This window comes from Mchenga conophoros, linkage group LG7, assembly GCF_057382185.1.
Source record: "Mchenga conophoros isolate Kocher_MC1m ecotype Shallow Benthic linkage group LG7, M_conophoros_male_GT1.1, whole genome shotgun sequence".
NCBI lineage: Eukaryota > Metazoa > Chordata > Actinopteri > Cichliformes > Cichlidae > Mchenga > Mchenga conophoros.
In genome coordinates, this window is record NC_140532.1 from 64568430 (window position 1) to 64593335 (window position 24906).

At 40.5% G+C, this 24906-nt stretch overlaps 1 protein-coding gene across 3 annotated transcripts in view; it reads right to left on the bottom strand.

Moving 5' to 3' along the window:
- The window catches only part of smpd3 (sphingomyelin phosphodiesterase 3), a 95242-nt gene that overhangs the window by 59903 nt on the left and 10433 nt on the right, over positions 1-24906 (bottom strand). For 2 of the 3 annotated variants that reach the window (XM_085280784.1, XM_085280785.1), the window contains exons 1-2: positions 12376-12498; positions 12240-12283 (exon numbers count right to left, since the gene is read on the bottom strand). The exons of the other annotated variant lie outside the window; for it this stretch is intronic. The gene's annotated coding sequence lies outside the window, so the exon portion shown is untranslated. Of the gene's footprint in view, positions 1-12239; positions 12284-12375; positions 12499-24906 lie in introns of those variants that run through there. 3 annotated transcript variants of the gene reach the window in all.

Below are 24906 nucleotides of genomic sequence, written 5' to 3' on the forward strand. Positions count from 1 at the left end.
AAAATTTGAACCGGCAACACAACTTTATTCAATGAATTATATAATGACTTGAAAAAGCGCTGGAAGTCTGGCAAAAGCTCCCATAAGGTGGGCTTGGGATTGATAAGTAAAGACTTAACTGAACACCATAAGAATTAGTTTTTGTCCATAACTAAAGTATCCACACTGGCCCGATTACATGATCCTATCATCAACCTTTAACTCTGCTGAAGTCTTTACCCATTGTATTCATCTTTTTTGCCGCTTTAAGCGTTAAAATCCTCGATCCCACGGCCTTTAAAAGCTTCCACTTTCCTCAGCTTCTGTGGGGAGTTCACCTTTTGAAAGCTGCATCAACGACCACACCCAGAAAAACCTCAGTCAGAGCTGATAGATCAACGAGCACAAACCGTCACATTTGGCCTTATCAGGGGAAGCTCAGCGGTGCATAATTTATAGCCAAATACGTCGCCTTGCAGGAAGAGACAGAAATACAGCGACGGAAAAAGAACAGTGACAACGTCAGCAGACACACACATGTTGGAACACACGTTAAGGTACAGGCACACAATATTTTTAAAAAAGGTATACAAGTCAGCTTGTACTGCAGATAATTCCTTTGTTAGGGGAGCTGATGTCTGCTAATTAGCACTTCTGTTTGTTTCTAAAATCCTACTGCCGCCGAGATTTCACCAGAGGATCAATGTCGACTAATGAGGACAAATATCATATCTGTATTTTTATCTCTCGCACAGGAAAGCTTGAATTTACACAACCCCCCTTGTGTTTAATGACACTGCTCAACTATCACTTAAATAAAATCTAGAAAATCGTTTTTTGCTCCATAACAGGCTGCAGAGGCAGGTGGCACAGGTCAGGTGGCCAAGCAGCTGAATCATTTTAACTGATCAGCGTTGCACGGATGGTTTAGTGCTGTGGGCCAGAACAACATGAAATAAACCAGGGATCAGTAATAAAGCCTTCAGTTCAGCTTTGTTTTAGAGGTGCTTCAAGTAAGAAGCTGTCTGTGAGGTGCAAACCAGGGAGAGCAGAAAGAGATACAAGCCGGTGATGGCAGATCATTTCCTGTTCCTCTTCAGACTCTGAATTTTAAACTGTGCTTGAAGGAACAGAAACAGCACTCAAATCATAACTTGTGTTTATATTTTCACCATACGGCTGCCTTTCACAGACCTGTACATGAGTTTCATGATACAGGCTCTGAAATTATGAGCTTGTGGCTTTTTTCTTCTGAGTCGCTCGATGGTCAGGTTTTTTTCTATATGTATTTGAATAAAGCCACATTAGTAGGTGAACTGGTAAAATTGCATTTTCAACCACTATTTGGTTGGTTTCAGTAACTGTCTGGTACCATTATCTCCACAGATTATTATTTTTGCAACGTTAACTAAGTGGAGATTATTAGCGTCAGCCTGCATTCACTAAAATGCGTTTAAATTAAGATTTCTTGTTTCTCTTTAAGTATTTGGCAGTTTCAATCAGTGAGGCGAAAGTCTAGCATTATAAACTGATGGAGACTGGGAGATGTGGAAAATCTAACATGACAGGGAGTGCAGGAGTTTTCTATAGAAGAGCTGCTTCGTTATCAAATAAAATCTATTTATAAAAAGTACAAAAACCAATAAATACTGTTAAAAGTCGAGCAATCTGCATGTTAATAAACACCACTTTGTTTGTGCTGCTATTTTTTGTGCTTATTCTGTTTGCAGCGTGAGTCAAACTCAGGAATTTGATCCACAGCCAGGTGTAACCAGCAAACAAACAGCTTCTGCACAGTTGTTTTTTTTTTTTTAGACGTTATAATAGACACGTTAACATCAATAAACATGCTGCACTTTAAAAAGCTGATTCCCCATTTGGCTAGGTTACCAAAATATTTTAGTTTGATGATGTTGTTTGTAAAAATCAATCAATCATCAGTTTTGCGCTGTGGAGTTGCTCCGCTATTAAACATGTCACTGTGGCAGCGATTTGCTTTCTGTCATTCACTGTGGGGTTTATATGAGGTACACATACGCTGTTATGATGGCAGCTGAATTTGTGGGTCAGAGAACCAAAACAAGCACTAAAAAAGTCTAACAAACAGATGTTCATTACTGTTGACGTATTTTGTGTTAAATTAACCTGCGTTTTAATATAAAAATGTGCCTTAATGCACCTTTAAAATCTGCCTGTAAAAAAAAAAGGGAAGGTACATCTTGACTCTGACCGCAATATCCAGCTGAAAACTGTCGTAGCAAACACACAACAGTTATGGTTATTTTCATAACCATAACCATTTAAAATGACTTTATTAATTTCTGTGCCAAAGGATAAACTATGTGACCTCCATTATTTTTTTTTAGTAAAGTGGCTTTTTAAACTATTTAGCGCCTCCTGCCATTAATGAATCATCGGCAATGCCCTGTTTTACATTAGAGAGATGAAAACTTGCAGCAAGAGTGCAATTTCAACACAAACGCGCTGAGTGGTGCTTTAATCAGAGAGCAGTGTGGGAGTTTATCCCTTAATGAGACAAAAACAATGACACTTCAAAATTACCTTCACTCGTTTACATACTTAATCATCAGTGCCATTAAAATAAGGCAAAATACCATTTATGACGCAATGTGGGGGATACTTGGAACAATATCAGGACTAAATTTTGATATTTTCTTTGTTGTTTTCATCTCCCTGGCTTCACGAAGCCAATATGATGCAGGAAAAGCGACACTGTATAATAATGTAGCTTTGGAGTACAGCTCAAGCTAACAATTTCTCCAGTAACACGCTCAAACAATCACCTAATAGGATGCGCACCTCGCTGTACTGTGAGCTCATTAGGACGCTCTGATTGACAGCCAGGATGTCAGTGATAAATGAATATGTCAGCTTGGGACCTGCAGTTTGCTAAAGTTCACTCAGAGAGCTTCATTTCAGAGAATTCCCCCCTCAGCCCCGATCAATATCGTCTGTCTGGATAAACAGGAGAAAAACTGTGTGCGAACGCCAGCAGTCTGCGTGGACAATATGGAAGGTCAATAATGTCGTGTTCACTCGTGATTGTTCGAACTCATCAGCAGTATGTGCGCGTGACGTGTCGGTGAGGCACAGAACACATGCATTGTTTGAGTGAATACTGATGTGTCGGATGATTACGAACTGGAGTACTGAATCACAGGTTCGGGGATTCAAGGAAATATGAGCAACCAAACAACCAAAATGAGACCCATAAGAGACACAACTGTTGAAAATCAACAGGAACATTGGCAACAGGGATTCAAATCGCCAAAATAAGCCAGCAGTTCCAACACAGAATAAATAAATAAATAAAGCAAGTAAATATTTGTAAAGGAGGTAAATAACAGATGAAAACATGTAAAACCCCAATTAAATGACTTAAAAATCTACATGATCACAAGAAAGTGACAATAACAATTATTTGTAGTCATTTCTGCAGTGTTCGGACTGGAATACCAAATATAGTCCCACCTTAGTTTGGAGATTATATCCTTTGAAATTTAGGAACAATTCAAGATTCACTTCCCAATCCACTTTTATATACTGTAGCACCAATTCATTACAAAAGTCTTGTCATTTATCTTTATATTACAAGGTGATGAGAGAAAATCTTCAGCAATAAGATGACCCACAAAGCAACCACATTACCCGCCTTCACAACATTAACTCTGGGTGATGAAAAGTGATGCTTGCATTTCCAGGTGACCCTCCGTGATGAGTTGAGAGTAAAATGCACCTCGCTTTATCCTGTGCATGCCGGAGACATGACCAACCTTGATAGAACCTTGTCAGCATTTGACATCCAGGGTGAAGAAGATGCCACTTACTGCTATGGACAGTATAGATGAATGGGGCTGCTGTTTAGACTAAAGACTTTGATCCCAGGTTGTAAGACCAGTCTACCCTGTAGCTATAATTCTCCCTTGTGAAACATAGTATGACCAAGATTTAAATGAAACTTGGTATGAACCAAAATGAGTGACTGAGACCACTAGCTCAGCAGCAAAGTGTTTACATATTTAAAGTCAGAGAGCCACTTTCTCAAACTTCTATAGGAAATCATTTTGGAACCATAGCTGTTGCCCTTGGTGGCCATTAAATTGGATTAATTAGGTTTAACAGACTTTTCAGACCCAGAAACTACGTGCAACTTTTATTCTATCTATGATTACTGCAAAGACACAAAAAGGAGACACAAAATATTGACAAATGGGTACAATATGACCTATATTTTACCCAAAGTGACCTAAATTGACACATGAAGCATCAAAAACAGATGTAAAACACACAATCTGAACAATATGGAACGTGAGCAGCAAAAAGAAAGAAGACAAATGATAACAAACGAATAAAATGAGAAAAAAATGTGATGAAAAGATGTAAAACAGTCCAAAGTTTTGTCCTCAAACCCACTGTAATGACCTAAAATATTAAATCAAACCAAAATCTGAACGAACTGAAGCAAAACCTCTGAAAAACAAACCGTTTATGACACACACAGGTACAAACAGACATCATTGGTCTGTGTGCTGTGCTGATCTTACAATCAGGACTGTTGTTTTACACGTCTGTGCTCATTTGAGACGGTTATTTTCTAATCCACCCGTGATTGTTGGGCAGCACGGTGTGGTGCAGCAGCTGAATGGAGCCTATCAGTGATAAATGCCCTTTTGATATTTAGGAGAAAGAACAGAGCTCTGAGTGACACACAAGGACAACACACACACACACACATCCACTACACAAACAGCTCAGGGGCCTGTGGTGAAGAAATAGTGATAGGAGCAATAAAGCCATCTGGCAGAAACTAAAATAGTGTTGGAGTGCACATCAGAGCGATTACACCCTTCGTGCATCTACGCATCTTTAAATTTTCCTCGCTGTCACTCGTTTGTCTCATCTTTGTCTTCTGTGCTCATTTCCTGCTTCTGGTTCTCACACACAGCAGCTTGTGCAGGACCAGCTCTCGATCCAGCGAGTGCCACACGAACGCAGACACACAGGAGCATGCAAAGGCCAGTGACGTCGCTCTGCTCACAGCATGCTCCAGGGAGTGCTGTTGTCATGGTGACCTAGTCACATGCACTTAGTAACTGTACTACTGTGGCTGCCTGTCACTGTACAGGGAGCACAGATATGACACAGCTTCCACTCTCACATACATGCTGAAGCCTCTTATATAATGCAGGGGGGTTGGTGTGTCAGTTTATTTGCTCATGTTTCATGGCCCATCAGGCGCTATAATAGATGCAAGTAATACCCAAGTCACACGTTTTGCCCTGGATGATTGTTTTCCAATCAATTAAGAACTGCGTCTTCATGTTTCCATCAACAGCAAAGCAATCTAGGCTGAAATCGGGCCTTTGGGAAGAGTTGGGCAGAACAACAACTCCCACGAGCGCCCTGACTTTTCTTCTGGACTCGATAAACCGTCAAATTATTTATAATCAGTGGGAGGAGAGCCTGCAGCTGATAACCTCAATAATTCAGAGTATAGCTGATCTCAGGAACTTCACATGTGTGCCTTTGTGTGACACATATATGTACAGAACAGTGAGAAAAGCTTTTACTTCTTGAAGTTAAGTGTTTTCAAAATAAGGGTCTGAATATAAGATTGCAATACTATGAATGTGGGACTGGTGTTGGACTTATGTTTGGACATAGTTTGGGGAAGGATTTTACAGTACTTTAAAGCTAACTTTTACCTTCTTTCTGGCAAATTTAGAACCATTTTAAAGTAGTTTGGGGTGATTTACACTGTTTTTGCCAAGTTTGGTTTTTTAAATTTGCACAGTTTGGGATTTTGCTTTCAGACAGGCTTTCAGAATGGACTTAAGTGGTTTCCAGAGTGTAGAATCAATTGGCAAAATTTCAGAATGCTTTCAGGCTGATTTTGAACGGGTGTTAATGTGGTTTGGGACTTGATTTCAGACTGGATTTCAACTGTTTTGATTGGGTTTGGGACTTGATTTGCACCACTTTTAGGCTGGATTTGGAGGTGGTTTCAGAACGGATTTAATTGATTGTCCCATCACTATTAGACTGGCTTTGGACATAAAATGTGGGCATTTCAGAAAGTTTGACTTGTTTAAGAATTACTGCACTTGATTTTGGAGAACATTTTGCACTTTTAGACTTTAGATAAAATTAAAACTGATATTAGATCAGTGGATTGATCTGAGACCTGTATTGAACCTGAACTTGCAGACTTGCCACAGTATTTTCATGGCTTTTGACTTCCTTGTTGTTTAATGTAAATCTCAGCCTGATTTCATGATCTTCAGATCAGGTCACTGTGGGAACCAGACCACCCTTGTTCGCTAGTGGCTGATGACAGTTTTTGATGACTGTGGTTTGGACCACTGGATTTTTCGCTACCCCAGAATGAAGTCAGACGTCTCGTTGGTACTGCATGATTAAGCAGTTTCATTTTTAAACAGCGTCCCATCACTGTTTTTCATAGTTTCACTCTTTTTCTAAAAATGTTTTCAACAATGCTTTGAGACACAGAAAAGGTGAAAAGAAAAGATCACAGAGAGAAAGAAAAAGAACAAGAAAAGGAACCAAAAATCTGTGAAGACAAAATGCCAAGATTCCTCAGTTTATCTTGTAGCCTAACTGCCAGGTACTATCACTATCACTATCAATAACTTAATGAATAAATAAAACAGAGGCATTCTGGTCCATCTGTGTCAGTTCCATGCCATCCATTTCACATCAGAAAATTCACAGTGACACTAAAGCTCGCGTCCACCCACTGATGCTGCGTAAGGATCACATGTACGTCTGGTCCGGTATTGCACTTTGTCCCTTGACTGCCTGTTACACAGATATTAGTGATGAGTGTTAAAGGTTTCATTTTCCCACTTTCTGTCTTGTCAAATTGAAAACAAATCCTGCACTTCAGAAATCTATGATTATCTTAAGCTATCAAGAGATCACTCCCTCCTCTTCTCATTCCGTTGTTGCGTCTCTTTTTTCAGTGCGATTGTGCTGCTGTAACATGGTTAGTTGGAGACATATAATACCATCACTGTGAGGTACACTAGAATCAGCAGGGTAATTTGATCAGGGCCCGCTGCCACCTGCTCTTGAGCAACATTTCAGCTCTCATGATAGCAAATGAACTGGGCAAGGCTGGCTCAGATCAGGAGGTTTGTTTTTTGATTTGTAATTCTGAACATTCAGCTTCTGGCATTGGAAACGCTGCAAACATGAGATATGAGGAGGACAGAAACTGTTCAGATTCATACAAAAGCTTCTGAAAGCACCACTGCAGGCTGCCAACGGTCCACGCTTTCAACAACAGCTTGGACCAAAAATGAAAGCAAACAGAATATTCATTGTGATGGATGACAATTGCATAAAAAAGTCTGCTTTTGGAAACACTCAGCAGTAACATAAACATATATCATTTGGAGTAAATGGGTTGGAACATCACCACGATGGTCCTTCAGCAGAGTGACACTATAGCTTTTATTTTAACCCGTGACCTTTTGTTTCATGTCGCCCTCTCCTTCATGTCTGGCTCTCCCACATTTACCGTCTCTCTTTGCAGTAGATGATCTCATAAATCGCTGTGCAGAGCAGCGCACACTCACCTCTGGACTTTTACATAACACAAAGCCGGCTGCTATTAGAGCCTCTCTGCCATTAACCTGCTTTTGATTTAGGGCCCACGTCAGTGTGTCACCAACTGTGTATGATGGCAACTGTGATTTGTAAGCACAGCATAGTACTATGCAGTGAAGTGCAGTGATATTTTTACTTGCTACAAACTGCATCCACATTGTAAAATTTGTTTTCAATGCTAAAGTTTAAAAATGCATTTTTATGAGGATTATAGAAATGGCAAAAATGTTTAATGTTAATCCCATGTTAACATTTTATGACTGTCACACTCATCGAAACTCTTTTAATGTCTTAAGCGCTGCCAAAACGAATCAGCAAACAACAAAAATGTACAGAAGGATGAAAGTTTGTAGAGCGATCATCATTCTGACTGACATCTAACACATACAGTGTAGGTAAGGTCAAATCCAGTCAGCCACAACAATGATTAACACAAACGTTTTGCTATAACTTCACTGATCAGTTTCTGTGGTTTTGCAGGAATTTCCATTCCTCACAGCTCGTGTACTGACAGAGTTGTTGGTCTGCCCTTTATTGAGGCATTCAGAGAATTATTGGCCCACTTTTTAATGTCCCAGCTGCCAGTGTCCATCTCTGTGCATGGCGAAAAGTTTATTTTCATTTCAGCCTCTTTTAAATTAGTTCTACTACGTCATACGCTTGACCTGATCAGGCTGCAGGGTTCCTGAACTGCAGCATCATAAACTAGCAGGTTTATTATATAAAGGTGTGCTCACATGTCATGCATTTCCATTCACACCTTTTGTATGTGGGCTTTGTTATGTAGATCACAAATCTGACTGGGGTTTGTCTTTGTTTCACCAGCTAAATGTAAAACAGGGCTGCTATCCACCAAAAAGCAGGTAAAGTGCACCTGAAACAGTTTTAACTGACATTACCAAGAACAGGAGAATCATATAGTTATAAAATCACAATTAAATACATACAATAAATAAAATACTGACTACAATTTACTCTTCTGAACCATAATCAATTTGCCAATGATGTAATGTGCTGAAAAAATATAACCAAGTAGTCATTGGTGTCTGGCTAACTGCAGCTATCTCAGGCCTTAGCTTAAGCTAGTTTCTCTGCATATTTCCAGATTTATTATCTTTAAAGTTTTCATGACTGAAAAACTAGAAACAACTTTGTTGACGTTTTGTAAACAAATAAAAGGAGAATTAATTTGCATGAGAGATAAAAATAGTGCTAAAAGATCGCTAGCTAAGCTTAGCAGCAAATCTTCTGGAAATATATGTGTTCATCCTTATTTAAGTTAAAATCCTTAACCCTCATAATGTCCTCCCGATTTCCATACACCTGTTGTCCTCAGGGGTCAAAAATGACCCGAGGACAACACAAGGGTTAATTTAAATTGATTAAAACAATTATTTACACTGATACTTGACACATTACCTTTAATAAATATTAATAATATAAGTTAAAAAGAAACTAATATATATTTGTTATATATATATATATATATATATATATATATATATATATACGAGGTCAAATACTGTAGACAATGTTCTTGGGAGCTATTTTGAACAGTTCATTTTAGAGCATCTTTTAGATGCTCCTGAAATGTAATAATCATGCATGCATGTAAATATAAACACACGGTGTTTGACCAGTTTGCAGCAAGTGAAGTAAGCTAATGTTTGGTTAGGCGAAAGGAAGAAGTAAGCTAGTACTATCAGCCTTCTTTCCTTGCAGGTTAACATCCACTTGCCTGTGCACAATGTATTGTTTAAATGCCAGACACAGTCAATATACAGTCATTCACTTTCTAAATCAGTTTTAAGAAGCACTGCATCATCTATTTCTACCTAGCTTTTTACGTCTTCCATCAGAGAGAGAAGGTGCGGTGGAGCGCCACCGTCTGCATAACTAGCTGGTATTTCTGGTGCTGACCAATGTTCCCTCTAATTTTTCATGTGTCTGCGCGAACACACAAACTCTCTGAGCGGACACTTGGACCACTGTGAGCGACAGCAGACGTGTGCACTGTGGTCACGCCAGCATCGAATCCATCCAAGTTATATGGTTTATTAAAATAATCAAATTACAGCATTTATGTTAGACTACTTTTAATTAAGTGCTTTAGCTTTACAATTAAAATTTTAAAAAGTCTTGTTCATGACCTGTGTAGTACGTTAACACTATTGGAAGTAAAAATAACTTGAACTCCAATTTTGAAAACACAACTTTCTTATTTTTATATATATATAAAGCTGTGACTTGTATTATGAGTATGAGTCTGTGGTCTGGGAGAGACTCCTGTAACTCTCTGTCTGTAAAATACAGTATATAATGACCAATGTTGGGTAATTAATTATATAGTTACTTCTTCAAAAAAGTAACTGAGTTATGCAAACAACAAAATTTTTTGCAGCTGTTTACCTAAAAATACAGCCAAGGCGTTTTTTAAAATAAACATTTCAAACTATTTACAGAACAATCAGCTGTTCTGCATCAAATTTGATGCCACACAAATTATTTGTGCCGCTCCAAAAAGTAATTACAAACTACACAAGACAACACACTAACTTTAGACTCCAAACACGCTAAACGTCGCATCTCAAAACACCGGCGTCACTACTAAAACCTCCCCCCTATTCTAAACAACTAAATGGCATGTTGCCATATCATTGGCCGACATGGTACATTTTTCCACCAATAGGAAAGGGTTTTTTGGTTTTGTCTTTTCTCACAGACGGAGAGTGCTTTCCTTATAAAATGCCATGTTTACCGTTTCTTCCCGCAGTAAATATAAACAACGATAGTATTCAGGAAGAAAACGAACAAACATATATTTTTATCATAACTCTGGTTTTACGTGGTCTATCAACGCAATTTAAAAACTGGTATAAAGTCCCCACTTTTTCCGTCAATTGTTCCATCTGTCCTGCTCACATCTCCAATGGTTGTACGCGTTGTCATTAACGTGGCTTCACTCCACATGAGCCACGCCGCTTTGCTAGCTAAAACACCGGTGTCGGCACATAAGGACCCTGTCATAGCCTGTCAACGACGTTGATTAGCTCGGTATATACAAAAGTGAATTGCATCCTTGGCTGGAGCAGCCAGTCACCGGTCACTTACTGACTCACACTGTAAAACAGAATCAATTGTTAACGTATTTATTTTAATTTCAATTCACGTTAGATTTTATTTTTGTGCGCAACGCAGATTTTCTGTGCGCAGAGAGCATGCCAGCAGTGCGCGATTGAGCATGCAAGCAGCTTAGAGGGAACATTGGTGCTGACTACAGAGGGCAGCAATGTTAATGTGTTTAGTAGTTATGTACATCCCCAAATATAACCTTAACACATGAATGAATAAATCAAAAGCTTTATGGTCCTCACACGCTGCTCACTCATTATAAAACAGAATTTTGCACTTCAGACTTCAGTTCATGTGAGATCTTAGATACGATCCATGTAAAAGAGGCTCCAGTTCTCACACAGATAATTTTCATGCGCTTTTTTGTTTTTATTTCCCCCAACTGTATCTTTTAGAAACAAAGTTTTTCATAAAGATATACGTGCTTGTGAGGACGAGGAGAAAAGCTCAGACAATGATTTTCTTTGCACTCTGTTCTGTTCTTTACTGACTGTTTAACACTAATTGGTGATGCAGTTGGACAAGAAGGTTTAAAAAGTAGCCTAAGTACAGTAAGATGCACAGTTAAGTCACTCAGCTGCTCTAATGACTTACTAATGTCGTCCTTTCTGCAAATCATCTCTCACCTCAGTCACAGCTGCACTTTTATCTGACAGCCATTGTAAGGCAGTTCATTCAGACCAATACACTGCGAAGGTCTATTAGCTACATTCAGATTCAGTGGATTACAGTCATGACTCGCAATTACCCAGCAGCCCTCTGGGCACTCATCCATGTGGGTTCAGGGTAGGGTTTGTAGTGGATCAATACCTCAGTCTGATGGAGGTCAGTGTAGCAGTCTACTCAGTATAACAGGAGATAAGGCAGCAATCCACACTGCAAAAACTCCCTTACTAAAAACATCCGAAAATACTATGTTAATAATATGTATATGTGTTACCTTCAAATAAAAAAACAAACAAAACAATGCTATGCTAGTAAATAAAAAACCATCCATAATCACAGCTGAACCAGGGCCAAAAACTGCAGTTCCTCTAATGGCCAATTGAGGCTGGTTCCACAAGCGTGTCATTCCCCATAGACTCCATGGTAAAATAAGTTTTGTAGCATTAAAAAGCATGTTTGATGCCTGCTGCAAAAAAAAAAATCTTTACAGGTAATTTTTAAATTCAGAACTATCATACAGTGATAGAGCCAGAGCCATCACCTCTGCTAAATGAAGTCACTGAAATGGACCTCTCGACTATGTTTGCTTTATTGTTGCTTTTTAGAGCATTTTAATGGAATTATGTGACAAACAGGCGAGCGGTTCATGCTTTACTTCTGAACCAGTGACTTGCTTATATTTTATAAGCAGGTCTGTTTTTGATGCAGATTCTTAGCCAGGCTTTCTATTATTAGCTAATTACTCTCATCCCACAATCTCATCCTAACAAAGTAATTTTTACCTCAAAAAAACTAACCAAAATACTCACACTGAAGTCCACTGAGCCCAGAAACCAATGGGTGATGTCACCATCTTTCAGGAAAAAGAAAAAATATGTATAGAAATGAATGATACCAGCAGACGAACAGCTCCAGCCACACTCATATTTTTTAAATCTTACTCACCCTTTCTCTGCATTCACTCATCTCCTCCCTTCTCTGTTTCCTTCCACCCACATCACAGCAAACAGCATAGACTCTTTCACATAATGCTATCGCAGACATGGAGGCAGACACACAAGAGCTTTCATGTTCGGTACATTAAGTCATCAATACATAACCGGGACACTGAGAAGCATATTAAACACTCACATGTGCATCCAAAACAAACACACACTGTGCTTTCCCCTTTGGCCCTGCTGCAGATAAAGCAGCACAGCTTACTCAGCTGTGTGCTGATCCACCATCAACACACAATCATGTAAAAAGAGTTTCACTCCCTTTAAACCACCAAAGTACATCTAATGTTAGGACTGCTGCACTCTCTCCCGAACACGTTGTGGTGTTTCTGATGATCTAAGACTTTAATTATGTTTGGGTTCCTGCCCAAAGCAGCCTGTGGTCATCTCCCCACCTCGCTCCCAGTAGCAAGGTCATATTTTCTGATTCCTCTCAAAAACCCAGTAGAGAAGATCAGCTTTGCCACGCTTTAGAAACACTGTGGGAAATTCACACAGAAAAGCACGGTCCTAACTTTTACGACAGGTTGCTGAAAACATTCACACGGACACTCAAAGCTGAAAATAAGTTTCAGCCTGGCCTTGGCTGCGCTTTGAGGGGAAATGTATGTTTGCTTAAGCTGAGCAGCTAGAAAAATGACTGTCTTTGAACTCAAATTAGAACGGCAGACAGCTTCGAATGGAACAAAAAGAGAAGAAGGGGAAATGTGCTAGCAGCCCAAAGGAGCTGATGTGTATTAGCAGGAATTCACAGTCAGTTTCCACAAGCAGATCAGATTACTGGCTCCGAAAACAGTTTAGTGTCTGTGCTTTAGTCAGTCGGTCAGTCACACTACATCCATTGTAATTTGGCGGACTCTCCTCCTAATGGACATGTGTGAAGGACATGAAAGCAAGCCAGTCACTTATAACGAGTGAAAATGAAACTGTGTGCTCTCGCACACACTGAACGCACAACATTTTTAGCGAGACAAAACCTGCCAGAAGACAAAGGGTGTGTGTACACAGACACGTTTTTTCCCCCAGCTGAAAACACTGGACGCTCTTTTGTAAATGCCCAGCTGGGAGTGTTTGAGAGTGCTTCGAAAGCACAGCATTTTTTTTTCTTCAGCTGTGATGCTTTGGTTGCTATGATACAGAATATTCATGGTAAAAATGTATTGCAAGCTCAGTGGTTTTCAAACTGTGGGGTGCGCTCTACTGGTGGGACACAGACAACCAGTGGAAAAGTATGACGTGAAATCAGTGGGAATGATTGTGATTTTTATCATTAGTTGTTATTCTTAACTTAACTGGTACATCAACAGTAAACAAAATGTTTTTTCAAGCAATAAATTTCATATCGGTTTTGGTTGTTTGGGCGATTTCATTTGGTAAAGACACAAATGCTTGGATAGCAGCCGAATTAAACTCAGCTCTGTTGTTTTTCAGCACTTGGTTGGTCTTCCATTTGGTATCCTCTTACACTGTAATTGGATGGCTGGGTAAACAGCAGCCACACTGTTGGCATTCGTGGTAAAATTGTGGCGCTGCTACTGAAAATGACTAAAAAAATAACAGCGATGCTTTGGTCTACAAACCCACAACCTCTTTTGAAGGTGCCGGCTATACATGAGGCTAACATGCAATGGTGTGCCTGCAGTGATATACCACCAAAACCCTGGTTGGTGTGGGGTTTTTATACATGTGAACATCTGCTTACAGAATAATAGATGATCTATTTTTGCAAAAGAGAAATAAAACAAAAGTTAAGCTGTCTTTTTGTAACCGCAGGGCCACATGTGCATACACAGTAAAGGCAACGACATTGGTCGTCTTCCGATTCTCATCTATATATGTTCTCCCAGCTCTGCAAGCTGTTCTCGTTTACGTGTCCCTCCCTCCCCTTTCTAATTCTTTAACTTCTTCACTTCTATTTAGTACATGGGGATCCGCCAGGCCGGGAACCGCCACCAGTCCCCTTCGAGGCCTTCCCCAAACCGCAGCTCAATTCATGTCCCAGCTATTCACCTATCTACTAAAATGCTGTCAAACATAAAATGAGGACGTGGGCCCAGCGAGTAAACAGTCTATTAAACCCTCTTCGCCACTAAGAAACAAAAGAGCGCAGAGCAAGATTTAGACAAATCTGAAGAAAAGTAACATGAAAATTATTGGTTTGCTGAGATAAAAAGCAAGTAGCATGAATTCTGATTGAAATGAAACCATTAGAGAGAAGATAAGAAAGGAATCAGAATAATAAAAACTCTGTTAAAAAGCCTCAGCAGACATTTAAGTAACAGCAGCATATAATGACCTTTTTTCCATTTTACTTTGTTGCTTTTTTTACTTTTATTGATATGCCAACTTTTCTATCTGGATACAAAGGCTGCTCTTCGTTACTTCTCATTTGTGTTAATTATGTTTCTCTTTTCAAGCCATCCCACGCCTTTGTGGTTTTTCTGAATCTCCATGTGTGGCCTTTTCCTGACAGTTTGTGATCTTCTGCAGTTACTTGACTCGATTCACTTTTCGACAAAAGCACAGTTAGCACAGCTGCCTCAGAAAATGGGTTTGAATTCCCTCCAGGCGTATGGGGGATGTGCGGTGTGGGGTTCTCTGCATGTCTTTGTGGGTTTTATTCATATCCCAAAAAACATGCATGTATTAAGAAATAGAATAGAATAGAATAGAATTCAACTTTATTGTCATTGCACATGCACAGGTACAGGGCAACGAAATGCAGTTTGCATCCATCCAGAAGTGCTTTAGTGATATAGATATATTACAATATATATTAGCAATAATATAGATATGTGAGTATATTACAGAAATGGGTCTATTATGGTATGTTATAATGTACACGGTATGAAGTATGTTGTGAATATTCTATAACTATAAGTATGTACAGGCTGTAGTGAGTACAAGCTATGTACAGGATATGAACAGGATATAAATATGAAAAACTATACAGAATATGAAATAAATAACTTTACAGAATCTGGGATATACAGCTATACAGAAATGGGAACTATGCAAGTTGTAAACAGTTGTAGGATTAAAGATTATCGAATGTACAGAATGATTATTTACACAGAGCTATACAGTAGTGCAGTTAAGATAAGTGAGATATAATTCCTACAGAGGCTATATAAAGTGCTAGTGGTTGTGAGTGGTGGTTCAGTCCATGTTATTATTGTGTTTGAGGGTACAGTTGTCCATTGTGTGTGTGTGTGTGTATGTTCAGTCCATGAGTTTAACGTGGGTCAGATGTCAGGAGGCAGAGTTCAGGAGTCTGACAGCTGTGGGGAAGAAGCTGTTCCGGTACCTGGTGGTCTTAGTCCGGAGGCTCCTGTGGCGCCTCCCAGAGGGCAGGAGGGTGAAGAGTCCATGTGATGGGTGACTGGGGTCTTTGATGATTTTCCCAGCCCTTTTCAGACACCGCTTCCTGTAGATGTCTTTTATGGCAGGAAGTGGTGCTCCGGCGATGCGCTGGGCAGTTTTCACGACCCTCTGCAACGCCTTCCGGTCCGAGGCAGAGCAGTTCCCGTACCAGACTGTTATACAGTTGGTCAGGATGCTCTCGATGGTGCAGCGATAGAAGTTCACCAGGATGTCTGAGGACAGGTGGTTCTTCCTCAGAGTCCTCAAGAAGAAGAGGCGCTGGTGAGCCTTCTTGACCAGCTTGGAGCAGTTGGTCGTCCAGGTGAGATCCTCGGAGATGTGGACTCCCAGGAACTTGAAGCTGCTCACACGCTCCACAGCCGTCCCCTTAATGTGGATGGGTGGATGTGGGTCAGCATTCCTCCTGTAGTCCACGATGAGCTCCTTGGTCTTCTCGGTGTTAAGCAGCAGGTTGTTTCTGTCGCACCACTCAGCCAGACGATCCACCTCCTCCCTGTAGGCGGCCTCATCGTTGTCACTGATGAGGCCAATCACCGTGGTGTCATCTGCAAACTTAATGATGGTGTTGGAACCATCAGCAGGTCTGCAGTCGTGGGTGAAGAGGGAGTAGAGGAAAGGGCTCATCACACAGCCTTGTGGTACACCGGTGTTCATTGTGATGGTAGATGAGCAGCGGTTATCCAGCCGGACATGTTGGGGGCGATTGGTCAGGAAGTCCAGTAACCATTTGCAGATGAGGGAACTGATGCCCAGGTCTGTCAGTTTCCTGATGAGTTGTGAGGGGTGGATTGTATTGAATGCTGAACTGAAGTCTATAAACAGCATTCTGGTGTAGGTGTTGTTGTTGTCCAGGTGTGAGAGGACAGAGTGCATTGCGATGGAGACTGCATCCTCTGTGCTCCTGTTCCGGCGGTATGCGAATTGGTGGGGGTCCAGGGTGGGGGGGAGACAGGATTTGAAGTGTGCTAGGACCAGTCGCTCTAAGCACTTAGTGATGATGGGGGTGAGTGCTACTGGGCGGTAATCATTGAGGCAAGATGGGTTGGAGTTTTTGGGTATCGGGACGATGGAGGTGGATTTGAAGCAGGCCGGTAAATATTCCTGCCTTTGCCACTGAGCTAGAACTTGAGGACGGGAACCATGTTGTAGCCTCCCTGCATGCTGATACTGCCTGTACTGGGCTTGTGCATAACTTCTGCCTAAGTCATGTCACATCATATTCTGTTTTTGTGTTTGCATCCTCGTGGAGAGCAGTGCAAAGGCATCGGCTGCAACTCTGGGTCTGAATAATCTCCCTGGTGATTTTTTCTTCTTCTCCTCAACTTTCAGGGTGAGCTTGGTGAGAACCACTAACCCGTTACAAATAAACCTGAGGTGGGTAGATGCTCTCATCCAGTCTAACTGTATAGATGCTCAGGGGGAGGACGTTGGAAAGGAAGAAGAGGCGGCGAATGCTGAAAAATGACACAAGGAAATGACCGCAGCTGGCTGTCACCATCATTAAGTGCGATGAATGTTGCTATGGAAACAGCCCAAAGTTCAGGCCCGGGCAAACACAGGTGAGTGTCTGTGTGAGGGAGAAAGAGTAAGTGACTCCAAATGAGATGACCTTTTGAATTTTCATCTTGTGCTGAACATTTGAAGAAGCTTTTTTCTTAATGAACAAAAACTGAGACTCCAATACTTTTTCTTTGAAAGCCGAGTAGATGCACTATGCTAATAACATGAAGGGTGGATCCTGTGGTGGCACGCTTATGAAGAAGGCAACCCAAATTAAGGTTTTACTTTAATGAATGAAAACATGATTTTTTATTCACTTGGGTTTTTTGTCAAGTATTAAAATTTGTTTCAAGATCTCAAACGTGACAAATATGCAAAAAAAAACCAAACAAAAAAAAACAAAAACTAGGAAATCTGGAAGGTGATGAATATTTGTTCACAGCACTAAACATAAAGTACTTTGAATACATGATAAGCATAATAGAAAGATGACATTCATTGCACTTTGTGTTCCACTGGCATTGTTTTTACCATCCACATGTTCAGTATTCTGTCAGCTTTATTTACACAGCACACATTCATAACAATTGTAATCTCAATGTACTTTCTAATGCACTTTAAGGGACTATATGATAGACAGAAACTTAGCAATCCAATAATCCGGTTCCCTGTGCTTGCATGGATGCTCTGGCTTCCTCCCACAGTCCAAAGGCAAGCATGTGAGGTTAAGAGGTGCTTCTAAATTAGCTGTAGGTGTGAATGTGAGTGTAAACGGTTCCCTGTCTCTACGTGTTAACGCTGTGATGGACCTGTGACCTGGATAAGTACATACTACACAAAGAAAGCACAGTTATTTTACAAATGTTAAAATAAGTTACTCTTCTAACACAGACACAGTAAAAAATGCAGTTTTGATTTCGAGTGTGTGACTCCACATTGTACCAATGCTGCTCAGGCACTAAAGCTGTTTAATTTTTTGTGCTTACTTTATTTCCAATACAAATTTCCCTGTTGCTCTCATAAAGTGATCTTAAGTTATGAATCTTGTGGTGCTTTGTGGTGCTTGCTTTCAAAGGAAATGTTAAAGGGGACCTATTGCTGATATTTTCTGTCATGTATGTGTGGCAGCACTGTGATCCCCGGTCAGTATTCTGTGTTTCACAGCTGGAACTCTGGGTGAGAGTTTCTTAGTAATTCAAAGCTTTATTGCTTTTTTTTATTTGTAGAGGTGATATCAGATGTAGGCTATGAGAGCACTGCACCATGGGAATAATCTGTGAGTCAGTTTTTAACAGAAAGCTGTGATTCATTAAATCATCAGTACATTTAATATTCATCGTATCCTAAAGCACACACGTAGTACTATTACTTGTTCTGCCTGGGTCATTGTTTAATGATTGAAAGCTTGATTTAATTATGAGTGACAGATTACTATTTGGCTTCAGGTCAGGATGGAGCTCTCACTATAAATCACTGGAGGCTTTGCAATATGATCCTCTTTATGTTCGGAGGCGAAGGTAGAAAATGTAAAATGTCAACTAGAGAAAATAAAATCATTTAAATATCGTGTGTTTCTGTGTGAGTGTATGAAATGACCATTTTTGAGATCCCAGCACTTAACAGCATTTAGTTTTTGAACTGTGGCTCTTTCAGGCTTGTGCTTTAGAGAAGATGGATGTGTTACTGTGGCCTAACATGTGTTTTGGTTTTGCTGACTTGAGTTCAATGGTTTGGATAGAAGGCTGAAATTGTCAGAGTTTATGTAACATATAATCCTCTTGGTTCTGCTGGTGATTTACTGGTAGGTGCCCTGTATTTTTCCTGGTCCCGCATGATTGTTTACATATGTGTGATATTAGGTACTGTCTTAGAGCAAGGCTGGGAGATGGAGCTCAGTAGCTCTAGCAGCTTCTGCTGGTTTGTAACATAAATATTTTGAGTTTTCATGGTCTTCTGCCCCAAATTTGCCCTTGACTATTTAACCAGTAAAACCAATCCAGCAGCTATATTTTTATTTTAAATCCTAGTGAGGTTCAGTATTGGCCTGATGTTTTATAGCACCACAGTGTTGGACAAATATAGTTTAATTTGGAAGCAATTAATCAGTGGAAAAAGCTATTTAAGGGACACATTCAGTTCATTTCTAGTTCATTATTTTTATTTTATACCCTGCTAGAGTAGCTTTGCATGATATATAGTTAAACAAAATGATATATTTCTCTTGCTGAAGCTTGTTGCAGCCCCTCAGTTCATAAACTGTTTGAAACAAGCTCCCTTCCCTCTCCCTTTAAGAAAGCTGTTTCTCCATTGGAAGCCCGTCGTAAACAAACCAACCGTTTGAAGCTTGAGCTTATGACTCATAACTCTGTACTTACACAAAGAACTTCTGGTTACATTCAGCCCTTATTATCTGCCAACTCCAGACAAAATAATTGGGAATTTAATTTGATTCCACTGTTTGTTGATGACAATAACCTCTATCTTTCAGCAGACAACATAAACCTCTCCTTTCTTACAAACCGTTTAAAAAAGTGACCGTCTGCTAATTTGCACCCAGTCCTCCTTTGGTCCTTTGTCATGCTATTCAACACTAACCTTTCTTTTGAGAAATATACAAACAATGCTGCACACTCCCGCTACAACCATGCAAGGATATTTGAAAGGACATCATCAATGTTGAGTTTCAGCAACATTCAGACAATCGATCATGGTTTAATTTCCTCTTGGTTATATTATTGAAAAGTCTTTTAAACAGGTATCAGTTAGTCAACTAATATACTTTGGATGATTAAAAATCCAACAGAAAGGCTTTTTATGGGACTAGTATAATAACGTTTTTTTTAAGGCTGGAGCTGCTAACGCCAGACGGTGTGCTGGGACAGCCCCAACAACCTGCAGCTTCTTTGTCAACATCTTCACCCCCATCTAACATAAATAAATATTTAAAAGTAGCTTTAAAAGACTTATTTACCCTTACAGAGCTTATTTTTCTTATAACTTCCTTGTAATTATTATTATGAAATGCTAAAACTCCCATCCAAGTTTTACAACCATCTGGCATGAACTTTCTATTGAACCCTGGTTCCTTTAAGTTCTTAATGCCTGAGGAAAGTGTAAAGTTTAAGTTCACAGCGACCTCTCCAGCATCAGCCACTTGCAGGTTGAGGACAGCAGGTCTAGCTCCCGTCCGTCTCTGCTCCTTCCGCTACAGAATCTGCTTGCAGCAACTAAATTGGTGCTGCCAGATGCACTGGATGGTCTTTAATGCTGGATTTAGAATCTACTCAGCCAAACTAACTCTTAGAATTTACCACATGGAAAGCTGAAAATAGAAGGAGAATTAGGAGGAAGTTGAAAATCAGGTTACCATGCAGCACAGAGCCACAGCCCACCCAACCTCAGTGTCATCTTTAACCTCAGGTCCTTGCTAATTACCGTACATGGCTGCCTCTCTTCCTCTCCCCACCCCACCCCTTCTGACATCACACTCACACACACACTCATCGAGGTCAGAATGTGGCCTGTAGTCCCTGCAGGTAATGAGAGGCTGTTGTGCGTAGCTGCCTCACATGCACTTGTTTGGTTGAGCTGGTTCCCTCTGTTATCAGCATGTGGTCGCTTTTTCATGAATCGCTAAAGCCACATGCTTTGACTCCACCCAAAGCACCTCTTTCCAACCTCACACAAGAAGTAGATTAAGGCCTTTAGGCACAGTGGGGCACCTCTTGGGCAGACAGAGCGGCAGCACAGCCACAGCTGCAGCTAACATGATTGCTTGTGTTTAAGAATACATAAAGCACTATCAACACAGCTAAACGTCTGAATGATGTGGGTGTGATTTTATCAGTTAACCGCTTGGATGACTGACAGCACACACTCACGTGGTTTCCAAATATAAACCTCAGACTAAAAGATTAACTGAACCAAACCCAAATCCGGCTCTGTGCTACCTCTCAGCAGAGGTAACCAGCAGTGGAAACATAATCTCTCCATGTTCACCCAGTCTGTTCACAGTGACCTGCCAACAGCAGCAGGCAGGCAACCAACCCCCTCCTCAGCGCAAAACACACACTCACTAGTCACTGCACAGCTGTCCACTCTAAATGTTGCTTTAGAGAGATGCAAATATTCCAACCAAATGAGTGTAATCCAGAGTAAATGCTGTCCAGCCAATCTCATTCAGATGGATTACAAAGAGGAACCATTCCCTTTCCTCAATCTTTCACCTAAAAAACTCCGCTTGACCACGCTGATGCTATTTATAACCTTTTGGGAAGTTCAGTTCAGAGTGCCAAATGTCACTTACCAAAGCCTGGGTAAAGGCTGACTATAATTAAACATAAAAATTAATATAATGCAAGAAGCTCTTTATAACCATCTGTGTGACTTTCAAATAATAGTTCTGTTTTTTTGTTTCCCTGCTGAGTCAACAGACACGCAGGCTTTTCTGCATTAGCTTTGAGTTTTTGTTGTTATGATGCTCAGCGCTTTCAGATTGTGATCTGCATTCATACAGAAAACATCCACATCACATGTTTCTGGACCTGGACCTGCAAACCACGACCTCCTCCTGACCCAAAAGTACCCTCACATGGTCTCTGGTGTCAGCGTAAAAGGTTTATGCATTTGTATTTGTAGCCCAGTTCCCTAAATACTGGCTCATTGGTACAGATCTCTGTGTGGAAGAACAGGTGGTAGCTGTCAGAGGCAGGCAGCATGCATATTTAAACATTTTAAAACAGATAAAGGAAACAGTATGAGTTGGCAACCCGGTGGCAACCTCTGGTCACTATAGGGAAAAGTATGCTACTAGAGTTGTTGGCTGCTGCTCAGAGAATTCAGGTGCAAATAGGATACTGCAACAAACCCTCAATGCTGCAGCACTGAATAATAGTTCAGAATCAACTGCCAGCAACCACCAGGTAAGGGTCCCTGTAGCTCAGGAAGTAGAGCAAGCCATCTACTAATTGGACAGCTGGGGGTTTGCTCCCTGGCTGCTCAAGTCTGCAGGCAAGTTACTGAGCCCCAACTTGCTCTCTGATGCATCCATCAACATGTAAATGTTAGATAGAAAGCACTTAGGTAGAAAAAGCATAGCATCGGTGATCGAGGCATGTTGCATAAAGCTTTGTGTGCTAAGTTGGAATAGAAAAGTGCAATATAAGAACCAGCTCATTTACTTATCAACTATTGGTGAAATACCCATTTTCCCTGGTGAACCATGGTTACTCTGGGGTCACTCAACACCCTACATGAACTTGTGACCTGGGGCTTAATAAAATAGCTCAACCACTCTAGGGTTAAAGTATGGACAAATATCAGGACTGGTCCCTGATTGGTCATTTTTTATTTGTAATATATGTTGTATTCAGCTTAATTTTTTTAAATAGCATTGTCTTGTAAGCCTGTTCACAACAACAAGATAATTTCAAATCTATCTCGTTTGAAACTGATGTGTCCCCGGAGGACATCTGGACTAAGTAGCAGACAATAGATGAATGTTTCCATTCATGTAAATAGGAAACTATAGTAATTTATAGGGACCGATGTTCAACAAAAAGTAATCCATGCACATCCTCCTCATGTTGTGAGGAAGAAACCATGGGAGATGCCCAGATTCCAGATTCCCATCCTGATGTGACACCAAAGAAGAGTTATGTCTGTGGGTGAAATTGAACCAATGTCTATTTCAAATTCAAATTTTATTTGTCACACACACAACCATACACAGTATGACACGAGGTGAAATGCTTGTAGCTGTCCAATGTCCAACCATTAAATGTCAGTGGTTTTACAGTATTTACAATTTACAGGTTATTACAAAATTTACAGATTTAACTTAGAAATTTACAGTAAAAATGTGCAAATAGCAGAAAGAGATTATAAATTATAGGAAGTGTGCATGAAGAAAAACCAGAGTGCGTGTGGTGATGTGATGTGTGTGGGAGAGTCCAGTCCTACACCTGGTTCAGGGCCCAAATAGCCTGGGGGAAGAAGCTCCTCCTCATTCTCTCTGTTTTGGCCTTAAGGGAGCGGAAGCGCTTCCCAGACCTCAACAGTGAGAAGAGTCGATTGTTGGGATGGGAGAGGTCCATCATAATCTTCCTAGCTTTGGACTTGCACCGCTTGGTGTAGATGGACAGCAGGTCAGGGAGCGCTGATTGAATGATGCGTTCTCCTGAGCGCACCACTCTTTGCAGATCTCGTCTGTCCTGCTTGGTGCTGTTCCCAAACCAGGTGCAGATGTTTTATGTATTTGCATGCTAAACAAATGTGTGAACCACTACACTACTACATTACATCTTTTAATTTGTCAATAAAGACAAATCAAATCCCCTTCTTTAAGTAATACGTGAATAAAATATGAAATATAAATGGTAACACGACGAGTAATAATGTTTTTACAGTCCCTAAAATGTGCAACAACCTGTGAGACACTCAGTCACTGCTGTGGTGGATTTTACTTCTGTACAGTCAGCCCCACTGATCTGTCTTGTATTTTAATCCTGCCTCTGTTTTTTTATCAGCAAATGTTGGAAATCTTTCATAACCAGTGAACGAGAATGACGGTTGATTTACGGCTCAAACATTTTCTGTGACAATATGATCAAACCTTTTGGATATCTTCCAAAGAGCTTTCCATTCTCAGCAATCCATCAAAGAGTCGTCATGTTTCAATCAAAACATTCAGAGAAGTGTGGTGTAAAATAATGCTGAAGATACACAGGAGCAACAGGAAGAAAATTAAAAGGTAACAAGGTAACAAGGAAGGAGGGATGTTACTACAACCAGTAGTTGTAGTAACATCCCTCCTTTCCTCTCTGCTCCTCAATTACATTTCAGCTTAGGACAACAGAACGATTTATAATACAGGCTGAGGAGAAGCGAGAGCCGTGTGTGTGTGTGCTACTATTTATGACGCACAAGATGATTTATATAATCTCCTTTGTGTGTCACAGAGCACAAGTGAGGTTAATGTGTATCTGAGCTCCGAGTGTGTGCTAAGTCATCGTCCCTGCAGCCCATCTTGGGTCTGTTCTTTCTCTTTCGCTCTTCTGCGACCCTTCATGTTACCCCAAATTCTCACTGACAGTATTTCCACCTGACCTCCAAATCTGCTGTGATGATGGCCTTTTAAAATGCTTGGTAGTGTAATGCAAGTAATGCGAATATTCACATGACCTGTTTAGTGTGATGAGCTGTGTTGCAGCTACCGCCCACCGTCAAGCTGGACGTCTGTTGACCTCTGTCATGTTTATTTTCTCAAACAAGAGGGAAAGATAAGAGAGCCACAAACCAGCGATGACCTGAGCGAGATGATTCGGGTATGATGGTTCTGTGCCAGCAGCTTGAGTCACTGAAAGTATGATTTTTATACTGCAGCATGCGAAGCACCCACCGGTGATATGCATTCTAGAGTAATCAGAGCTTTTCAGTGGATATTTAAAAAATCTAGTATGTCTTTGATTTTGGGATGCTTAAAAATATTTGATTTGTCTTGGCCTGCCTGATGTACTTTAGAGTGGCTAAATCCCAGAAAACACCACAAAATGAATGTTTCTAAAAAATCTGGTTGGTGTTAAAGCTTGGAGTC